The sequence below is a fragment of the Erithacus rubecula genome (assembly GCF_903797595.1).
Source record: "Erithacus rubecula genome assembly, chromosome: 10".
Taxonomy (NCBI): domain Eukaryota; kingdom Metazoa; phylum Chordata; class Aves; order Passeriformes; family Muscicapidae; genus Erithacus; species Erithacus rubecula.
In genome coordinates, this window is record NC_136662.1 from 13,166,753 (window position 1) to 13,178,761 (window position 12,009).

Consider the following 12,009-nt stretch of genomic DNA (forward strand, 5'->3'; position numbering starts at 1 on the left):
CATTTCTTTCCTCCTTAACATGACAGCCAGGCTTTCTGACCTTCAGCCTCCCTTTTATTTCCATGTCTTCCTACTGCCAGCCAGTACTTCACTACACAGATTTTGTCTTTCTACACCAGATCCTTCACAGCTGCTCTTGTCTTTCAGAGAAGCAAGGAACTCTTATACCAGGAGATGACTTCCCCAGGGTGGAGAAGGATGACAGGCCAAAAAATTTCTTCTCCAGCATAACTGAGTTTTGTGTCTCAGTGCTGTTTCTGCAATTTTGACCGTTTCTAGTACTAGTTCCCAAGTATTTCTATTAAGGACACTGGAAATAAGCTTTTCTCCCAGTTTCCTCCTAGGTTTCTGATTTGCTGATTCCTATTCCACATACTAATCTGGCCTTGGATTCATATTCCCATAGCTCAAAAGCATATTCATATTCCCATATTCATATTCCCATAGCTCAAAAGCATGCACATTCCTGTAATTTCCTATATATGGGGACAAGTTCAGAGTTCTCCCTGATTCTGTTACTGGACTGCTGAGCCCTGATCCTACTCAATCTGCAGCTTTTAGCAAAAGCTAATTACCTACATTTCCTGACCTGTTGGCTGTGCTCCATGCTGTTCTAAAGTGTGGAATTCATACTGTCCTGCATTTATTCTTTCCCATTCTGTCCTTTAGATGATACTCAGGTTCTTGGCTCTACAGACGTGTTAGGAACATTTAACATTCTGGCATAAATGAGATGGGCTTTGTGCTAAAAGAGGCAATTAGAGTGGGGAATAATTTCTTTTGGAAATTCTTAAGTTTCTATTTATTGGTGAGAGGTTTTTTTTCTCCAGTCTGCAGCTGTGAAAATTCATAGAGCTCAAAAGGTTATTTTCGTTTGTGGCAATTAACCACACAGAATACAAGGTTGAAAGCTCCAGTTTAAAAAGGAAGTGATTCATTTTTACTTATAGCCATGATAAGCACCCAGTAGTTCATGAAAGGCATTCACTCAGACTTATGTAAGAATTATTTAATCTTATATAATGCTGTTGTTGTGCCAAATCTTGAGAGTTAATGAAAGGACAAACAAAAGCAGCAAGCATGCATGACTGAGTTGGAACATGAACTGTCCATCTACTACTCCTGTCTTTTAAGAAGGAAAAAGCCAAGCTTTTTGCAGGAGAGTATATCTGTGTTTTTAAGAATAAAGTGTGTGGTACACTCCATTTTACACATATATATGATATGTAGAGGAAGTTGAAGCATAGTGTTCAAAGCCACTCGGAAGGATTTCCTGGGTACTTGTTTAGTCATAAATTCCTGTAATGTGAACCTGAATGTCATGATTGTATTTCAGACCCAAGGGAAACCTTCCAGCAGACATTAAAATCATGGGAAGAAAGCAAGAATTCCACTCTGTATTTGTTATATTGTTTCAGCATACAGATAGAACAAAAACAGATAGTAAACGAAAAGTCCATTTTGTCTGCTCTCTAGCTGTCATGGTTTAACCCCAGCTGGCAGCTAAAGTAACCACATGGCCTCCTGCTCATTCCCTTTCCACAGTAGGATGGGGAGGAGAATCAGGAAAGATATTCAGGATGTTCTCTTGACAATGATCTTGTGAAGATGGATTTAACTAGGTTACTTAGGCACCTTTCTGTCTCCCCCTTAAAAATTAATGTGAGACTTGCAGGACAGACTAAAGCATTCCTCATCCTAAATATGGGCACAGTAAAATTTCCACTTTTCCTGCTGCAGAATATGTGTAATTTCAAGGCAGGATGTCTATCAAACCTATCTCTTGGCTAGTGTTCCTGACTAGGAAATCCCATGGGCAAACACAGATGTTTGGTGCAGGAGGATAAGCAGAGAGCAGTATCATTTGATAATATTTTTGCTCTGCCTTTCTCCCCTACATTCAATGACCTGGTTTCTCAGTGTTACTCTAGATTTTAGGCCATCTGGCCCAGTTTCTAGAAAGCACTGATCTTTGTTAAGGAAAGGTCTTGATGACAGACACATTTTCAAGCAACAGCTTTAGGTGGTTTGTGGTGAAACACCTCAGAGCCTCTGTACTCAGTGCAGGCAGACTCCAACCTGTGGAGTTTCCAGTCACACTGTGATTTCTAACAATGCCAACTTGGTTTTTTCCCCTCTTGGGTCTGACAGCAGAGCTGGAATAAGATAACAAGCCACAGCTTCCCTCCACTCTCGTCGGTAAGGAAACACCCACATCCATGCTGCCACAGCCATGCTCAGCCAGGCGTGCCCCAGCTGAAGCAGCTGTGTCTCCAGAGTGGAGTCTGGCTAATGCTTTAGTAGATTATCTGTGTCGGTCACACAGTATCAAGTTTTATGACCTGTCACTTCCCAGCTCCAGGGCCCGGTGGCACACGCCTCCCTGGGAGCCTGGCCAGCCTTTCCTCACACAGGACACTTGGCCCTGTGGAGACACCACATACAGCAAGGCCCAGGGGCCAAGTGCCACCTTTGACCTGCCCAAAAGGTTGCTGAAGGGACTGTGACAAAAAATGTCCACCTGATTTTCCTGGTTGCATGCAGTAGCCAGAGGTGTGTCACTGGCCACAGGACATGGGGACATGACCCCCCAGCTCAGCCTGGACCTCTGACCCCAGAGCAGCAGCTTCCTTTGGAGCTGGTACTGGTTCCCATTCCTGTCACACCAGAGGTAACAGCCCACCAGAACAGCAAATGCAGAGAAACTAAACCAAAACAGAGCTTTTACTTGCTAATCCTGGTGGCAAAGATTCAGGTTTCCTGAAGAAAAGCATGGCAGCTGTCACCAGCCCTCAAAACAGATTTGCCAGGCCAAGAAATCAGCCTGACAGATCCATTTCTGCATCACTGGAACAAAAGGCAGGTCCTGCCACCATGCAATGCACTTACTGCTGTCAAACAGCTGGGGACACGTGCCAGCCACCCGAGGAGGTGTGTGAGGTGTGAAGGGAGAGCACAGCTGTTCTCCATGCTCCAATGCCCAGGGACATCCTGGCTGTGCCATCCTGCCTCAGCACTGAGCTCTGCAAAGGGACTGGTCCCCACTGCAGCAGAGGGTGGGAATCTGTGTCAGGATTGCACTGAAGTGTTCCTAAGGGCATCTCAGAGACACAGTCACATCAGAAAGTGGATGTAAGAGTGGGCTTTCCTTAACTTTATGTCTTTTAAATTAAATAAGGTGAATTTCCTTGTCCTATGTTCGCTTTCATTTCAAAATAAAGGAATCTGGACCACCTACTAAGAGCACAGTGCCACAAACCAATGCACACTAAGCAAGGACAAGTGTGAGGTTCCCATCAAAAGCACACAAAACACTAATGCAGGCAATCAAACTCCCTTCCCAGCTCCACAGCCCAAGACTCCCTTCCCTGAGCACAACCATTTGACAAAGAATTTTGCCTGATCCCTTCAGATACACATATAAGGAAGGGCACAATTGTTCAGGATCCTCCTGTGAGGCTTTAAAAGTATATTTAGCATGTTTGTTAATGATATTTGCTGCAGGATTGATTGGAACCTGCTACAGTAATTGCCATTGACACAGACTCAGCACTTGGTAGCCGGGCCAGAGTGGCTAAAATAACACTGTTCTCCACTTATCTTTCCCCAGATGTTTACTTCTGCAAGGCAGCTGGCATTTAATTCCACCTTACAAATACACATAATCTAGAGGTACAACCAGCCCACTCACAAAGGCATATTTAAAGGTCTGCTGGACTCAGACTGGTAATGCTGTCCCTTGCAAGTGCAAAGAACAGAGACATCAGCATTCTTTTAAACTGGAGCAAGTAAAGGTTAGCTTCAAAATGTACAGGATTTTGCATAAGCTGAGAGCAGTTCAGTGGAGTACAGACACTAATGCCACTGCTCCATTCCTCTGCAGCCAGAGAAGCAATAGGGCTAGAAAAGGGGCTGCTGGGCCAGAAAGTGTCTGGCCATGTGTGATCTAGAGAAGCCTCATACACAGTGATCAAAGTCACTGTGAGGATTAAATGAAGCTGTGTGCACATCTGCTCAAAAGTCATTTGGCACCCAATCTTAAATTGGTCTCCAGCCAACTGTACAATACTGTAGAAGGCAGTAAGCTTCCCATCACACCTATCCAAGAAGTCACACACAACCAGCCTCCCCTCATCTCTAAACAGTTTCCTTGTTAATGCCAAATTTAGCTGAACACTATTTATTCTTAGCCATGTCTTTAAATTATAAAATTTTAAAAAAGGAGAACAAAAAAATGTGTGATCTACACTTTTCTATAGGATTAATATAATCATTGGAAAGCTTTAGGTCCTTCCCTTGTTACCAGTGACTTCACCAAACTTCTCAGCATATTAGTGAAAACATGCTACCTAATGGCCCCAGCTGGGATTGCAACTTGAGCCACAGGGTTTCTGCTGCACACTGACAGCTGGAGGTTGGATTTCCATTTTCTAATCAGTAATTTCCCACCATCCACAGCCCTACAAGCTCTTACCTTCTTGCTCATGAATATTGGCAGGGTTTGAGCCTGTCTGGGAAGCTGGAGGACAGAAGAATCTGCTCGTCTAACGAAAGGTCTCCTGTGGCACATGTGGGCAGGGAAATTTCAGGCTTGGTGATGAGCAGTGCCAGCCCTGGGGAGCAGCACTGGCCTGAGGTCAGCCAAGTGTGACTTGCAAAAGCCTTAGGGTAGCCTCAGTTACCTTAGGGTACCTTCACCTGACACACTACAGTCACTGCATCCTGCTTTGGAGTGAAATACTCTGGCCTAAGTATCTTAATATTAAAATCTAAAGATCTAAAAAAGTGACAAGGCAAAGAAAATCCTTATTGAAACCAGCAGTGATTCTATTAGCACAGGGCAAAAACGTGTTTGATCTGATCCACGTTAGACTCTGTTTATTTCTGTATTCCCTTGAGTGGCTGCCAGACCTTCTCATAACTGTGCTAAAGAAAACAACAGAGCAAAATGAAAGTTTGGGAAAGTTAAAAAGTAATATTAGGGTCTCTTTTCATTCCAATAAGAAAAAATTCTATCTAAAGTAATTTTTTCTTCTTGCTATTAATACAAAATGTGAGCAGAACCCTTGAGAGGTCCTGCCCAAGCCAGCCTCTACAGGAGGATATGATTAAGGCACAACCATCAGGAAACAGGAGCTTCAATCACCAGATCACTAAGATGATGAATCATCCCCCATTTCTGCTGCACATTCTCTCAGGTAAACACAGACAATGACACTCACCTTTGTAAGGGAAGTTTACAATCAGCAATATGGAGGCATTAAAGTGAAAATAATGAACTATTTCTCTGCACAGGGAACAGGATTAGACACCAAGAAATTCTCCTAGATGCTCAATATTCTCAATGGAGAAATATCAATGCTTTTCCCACTAGAAGGCCTATAAAGGTTGATGTGAGGAAACATGAAATTAAGCCTCAGTTAGTGACATGTGCCCTTCCCTTTTCCAAAGATACATAAAACATAACTCCCCAAAATCTCCAAAAAGGGCATTTGAACATTTTCAAGACTTCTAATATACAAAACCTCCCTGTTTTTGTGAGACTCCCAAAGTATACAAATATCACTGTTCAGCATCTAAAATTAAAAGCAATTTCATTCAGAAGTAAAACTGGAAGATTTCTTGTCTTGTATGAGGAAACAATTTCCTCCCTCATTACTCCATTTCCAGTACTTTTGCTTCTGTCTATAACTGTGTAAAGACATTTTGAAGCTTTAATTAATTTTGCAATTCCAAACAGCTTTCCTTAATTGCTCACATCAAACATCTATTTCATGTTTTTAAAAAATTTATAAAACAATTCTGTGCTCTCAGGAAGACAAAGTTCAGATGATTAATTGCATGTATGTATTAATTGCAATGTATTTCCTGTCATTTACTTCTGGAAACTATTTTAAAAAGTTGTAACATTCATACAGTAGTTCAGTGTTTGCCTTCATGGTACATTCTCTTGCTGCTCCCTCAGCTAAGCTACAGAATTCATCAAGTTACCCAGCTTGGAGGGGTTTCCCACCCTCAGATGCCACCCTGAATGCTCCTTGTCACAGTTCAATGCTAAGGGTAGCAGCACAGAAGACAACTGAGGCTGTCAGCTTGACTGATGTTCTTTGCATCTTCCCCAAACACAAATCTGCATGGCCAAACTAACAAGCTTGCAGTGTACTGCCTTGTACTTCATTAATAGCTGTGTGATTAATTGATTACAGCCCATTATATTAGAACACAGCTAGCAATTCTGCTCAAAGAAAATGAATCAGGATTGGGCTGCAGGCCAAGTTTAGCAAGGATTTTCAGCAGTTCATAAATTCTTAAGGTGAATGAAATGGAAGAAAAAAACTAAGAGTTTCAAGGAGGTCTGAGACACAGGGATTCAACACCAGCCTCACAGGACTCAGTACTATGAGCCTAAATAAATACATACCTTTGGTAGTTCCATGGAAAATAAGGCTGCCCAATTCTGCAGTCCTTGTTTAGACAGCACTTGCAGCCACAGTGCCAGAGGTAGTGACTAATTTCCCATCACCTCTTATAGGGTACAAACTCTCACAGGAGTTCTTGTTACACAAGATTCCAGAAATTCATGGGGCTTGATAGGCCTACTCCCTTTCCCAGAAGTATTTATTTCAGACCAGATGACTACCTGACCCTCTGAAAGACTAGCTTTGAATTGGAATAGGGGAAGCCACCAACATAACTACTGATAAGACATTTAAACATGAAATGCTTTTGCTCTAAGTCTCATGTGAAGTTGCATGGTTAGGTGGAGAAACTCCACAAATTCTGAAAGAGGGATTAAAAGATAACACATTGCACTGAAGATTTTCACACAGATTCACTACCTTCCATTGACAATTTCAGTCTACACTTCTGGGGAACTGAAAGTCTGTGCTCAAGTATTTTGCACTGAATACAAATGGGAATATTTATGCCTGTTCATTCTAGGTGGAAACATAAAAATTACTTACAGGACTCCTGCCACAAATTTGAGTCAGAGAAGTAATATGATGTCTTTTGAATAAAAAACATTTCTTCATAAGCCTTTCATCTTTGTGGATTGTCACAAGTGCCTTCCTGTGTACAACACTGAAGTGGGGAATTTTTGGGCCTTCTAAAATGCAAGCAGTAAGAAGTAGCCTATTGCTGCTCCCCTACAACTTGGCAGGACTGCAGTCCCTGGCTAAAGCCCAGACCAAAGATGCATTTCACAAGGCCAGTTTATGAGCCCTCCCAGCTTTCAAGGTAGGATGAGGCACAGTTCAGCTATTGAAGTCAATACTGATGGCATTATGTGGACATCAGTACCAACATTTTTTACAGTGAGTACCTTTGATTCTGAAATCCCAGACAAGGTGTGTACATAGTACTGACATAGCTCAGGTCCTGACAAGTTTTATATTTGTTCTTCTGTTTTCTGAGTTGCAATATGTCCTTGGTATGTTGTAACAATCACAAAGCCAATGTCAGCTTCTCATAAAATTTAAAGCATCCACATATTTACTGTACAAAATACAAGACGAGGCCAATCCTGCCCAATTTGCTTTTTAAAGTCATCATGTATAAATGATTGTGTTATGATGTTGCATTCATGAATAAAGAGAGACTATCAGTGGACTACCAGGCCTGTTCAGCCCTCACCAAAGCTGACAGGAGCCCTTTAATCCACAACAAAGGAGAAATTATTTTTTCCTCTATGTTTGACCTACAGACCTGTATACATGTAGGAGACTATATCCTGGACCAGTGGAGTACTTTGTACACACTGCAAGAAGAAATGTATCAGTCCCATATCTCTGACTGGTATATGTGCCTTCTATAAAAAATCTCCAACAGAGTCTACTCAGGCTTTCTTCCAATACTGGACTCTTTAGGAATTAGCAATCCCTGCCTTTTGGAGCTACTTATTTATTCCTAAATACTTGGGTTCATTTCAGGGGGGAAGTATTCTGAAAGCCTCGATGGCCAATTTCATAGCAAGAGTCAGCCTTGTGAACAAGATAAAAAAGGAAGACAAACAAAATATAAATTCAAGGCATCTCTATATTCAGTACCACCAGATACAAATAAAATCAGGAGAATTATTTTAAGACAAATGAGATGTTGTGGCCAGACTAATTCCTAGAACCTGAGACGTTGGCCACCACTGATCTAAAAGCATGCCCCTAATTTAGTGTTAATATATTGTAACTTAAATGTATCTTTCAGTGATTACTGGCATTATGCTACAAAGGTTCTATACAAAGGAGAGTTCTTGTCATATTAAACCTCAAATTTTAGCATAGTATCTTAATACTGGAAGATATAATGATTCCTGAAGAAAACTAAACCCTCACAAAGTAACCCATATCCCCATGGGTTCTGCTGGGATACCTTCATAGTGCTTTGTATTTAGCACTGGTACTTGTTGGAGTCAGCAAAAATTCTCAAAGGCCTGTGCCTGAAAGGGAACATCATGATGACTTTGTGGTGTTGTCAAGTCAAAAAGCCACAGAGAGACTGCTGACAGCAGAAACTTGTCACAGAAACCAAGCAATAAAGATCATTATTCTCTAACAAAGTAGCTGCATATGTCATACTTCCTATGTTTATTTTGTGGCATGACTGAGACCATAGTAAAAATCATTGTCATTGAATATTAAAATTATTATTGATCTTTAAAGTGGCTCAATGTATGCACTGGTGCAAGTATTAAGGATGAGCAAAAACCATTTGTCAAAGTCCCAGACTGAACTTTGATGAAGCTGCTTGGTAGAAAGCATTCTTTTAGGAGGAGACTGGAAAGCCCAGATATAACACATGAGACCCCACATTTTGTAGAACACTGAGGTTTTGTATTGCTAGTTATTTTGAACCACTATAGAGTAAATTAATTATTTATCTATGTACTGTTGCACCTAGGCTCCTAGAATATACCTCAGGTAACTCTTGCACAATTCTTCAAATACTGAGTTCAGATCCAAGAGGCCATTATTCAAATCATTAATCAAACTAATTGCTCATTTAATCTAACAATGTACAATTAATTCCCAGATTAAATGTGTTATTGATATCAAAATCAAAGCAGTTTTAATGTTACCTTTTTCCCTGGGCCAGATTTAAAAGTGGAACTTCATCTATGTTTCTTCTGCTGAGAACAATACAATAAAATGCAATAATGAAGATGACTAAGTTTGTGGCCAAACTTAGAGCTCAATTGTACAGCTACCTGCATGAAAAGAAAAAAATCAAGCTACAACTACCACATGTAAATATTTAATCTAGATCACTCTGCCAATGTTTAGAACACGCTTACACATTTTCATTTGTTACACACTGTAAGCCCCATGCTAAGCATATACATCAAATCCAATTATTTGCATAGTTTTGTCAAAATACCTTTAGGTTTCACATTTGGGCATTTTCCACTTTGTTTCCCTTCCCAAAACATCACAACCATCTTTTGGTAGCTTCTGTTGGACATGGACTTGCTGATCTTTGACTAACAGCTTGTAAGCAATTTTCCCAAATCATTTTAGCAGAGCACCTACAGTGATTAAATTTCATATTTTTCAATCTTCATATGCTTTGGTCTGCTGCTACAGCATCTGCATTGTAAGAAGAAAGACATTCTCCTTAGAGTGGTCTTTGAAAATATCCTGACAACTAGAATATATGGTCTTAACTCTATACTTTCCTACAACTTCCATAACATTCAGAGAATTGGTACCTGCACTGGTGACACTGTGGCAGCACAGTAATTCCTGTACTGTGTATGAGATCAGAGATGCCAGCTCCAATCCCAGCAGCAACAGAACTGTACTAACACACTGCTGTTTGTGAGCTAATTATGCTTGCATTTCAGAAGACTAATTAGTTTGGGCAGAGCTCTATGCTAAATTCAGTATCTTTGCACAGTCACACACTCCACAGATATTTTTTTCCATCCTCCACCTTCCTACACCCATGTGTCTCAATTAGACACTACATACTGATGGGTTTACCTGTGGTCAGAATTTCCATATGGTAGAGAATTTTGCTCCAAGATATACTACTACTTTAGAAAGAAACAGAAGTAAGAAAAATTATAAAAATCTCACTGTTTGCAATAGGTCCATATCAGAATTTCTGTTCAGAATCAGTAAGAGTTAATTTTCAAGCTTTGCCTGCCTAAGAAAACACTAAAAACCAGCAGCTATGGCAGAAAATATATACAACTAGCATGTAGTTTTCTAAAAGTATTAATTTACTGGCATTAATGATGTATATTATCCCATCTGCCACAAAAACTGATAAGCTGTGATGAAGACTCACTCAGGTTTGTTACAGAATATAAATGTGATGATAATTCTACTTGAAACTGTTCAAAATCTTAGCATTAGTTACAATGAAGTAAAATGTCAGTGGATACAGAAAAAAATGCATACACTGAACAGTCATGGAAGCATTTATCCCCTGCCTGCACACATCCTGAGGTATCCATTCTGAATGCACTTATCTTGCCAAACCAGTTATTAAATGTAAGGTAATGCATATTCTGTATGTTTTTTCTGTGTTTGAAATCTGATTTCATAAATGTCTACAACTTTCACACAGGATTTTTGTGGCCTGGTTTACTTTTTCTCCTTTCTTTCAACCAGTAAAGCTTGTTCTAAGAAAACAGGGAATTTAACCAAAGAAACGAGAGACCCAAAGCCAAAATCAGTTACCATCATATTTGTTGCAAAAATCTTTGATCAGCAAACAAAACCAAAAACTTTTATTCAATTGAATGTTGCCAACAAAGTGACACACAGAGTGAGTTCTGGGACTACCTGCAGTAAAGTTCTATCCAGTGTAACACAAGTGCAAACAAGCACTGTTCTACTAGCTCCCCTTCTCAGGCTACAACAGGGAATCTCAAAATAGGTGAGTTTGAGAAAACAGTAACAAGTTTCTTTACTTGCATTACATTTGGGCTGAAATTAAGCAAAAACAGAGAGAGCTGAGAATATGGATTTTCAGCTTTTTTAGATAATCAGCTTCAATTTCTCTCACACACAGCTTATGCTGTTGACATATAACAAAAAGTAATTTTGACTGCTGCCAAATGTTGCCTTCACGTAGATGTACTACTCAGATTTCACTAAATTGCCATCATAATTTAAAATGCTGCTCTGTAACATTTTATTTCACTTAAATACGAAGTAAACAGTCCAGTATAGCAAAGAGCCATTTTTAAAAATTATCTTGAATATTCCACAAATTAAGTCAAATGACCAACATTAATTTTAATTTAAACATACTTGATAGCAGGTCACACTAGAGAGGACTGCAGAAGATCAACCTGTGGTTAAATGGTTCAGTCTTTTTGCTTCTCAACTGTAGGGTTTTATCTTCCTATTATTTTTATTCACTTCATCATGAATGATTCATGAGCATTTTTACTTCAGCAGTAGCTATTATTATTGTTCTCTCTAATACTGGCATTTAATAGAATAAATTTGGGATTTTCTTGGTAGTTACCCCAAGAAGGAAACAATGTGATATATTTGTTTTAATGCAACTTCTGCACTCAAAAAATAAAAGAATATTTTTGGAAGTGAAATTAAAAATAAAAATCATCAGTTTTTAATTAAACAGCCGTAAGACCTAAAATAATATAGTTATCCATCCCACTGAAGTAATTTCTACTGCTGAATGTTTCATCATGATGTGCTTGTAATGACAATGTTAAAAATGTGTTAAGGAAATGTCACTGCAAACGAAGTTGCTGCTCAGAAGCAGTTAGCTAAGCATGGGTAGCAGTGTCCCCTCACAGCTAAAGTGGACTTCTGCTAACACTGCATCATCTGCAAGGAGAATTTCCTTCTTGATGGACAGAGTTTCCTTCTACAAGTCCAACACAACTAACTAAATATACTGAAACTAAAAGAAAGGAAGATTCCCCTCAACTACACTTTTTAAACCATCTTACAGCCTTAAAAATCTGTTACTTATGAAATGCTAAAGGGTGAAGTGTTTAGGAATTTTTTTTTATATATAAATAATATTACC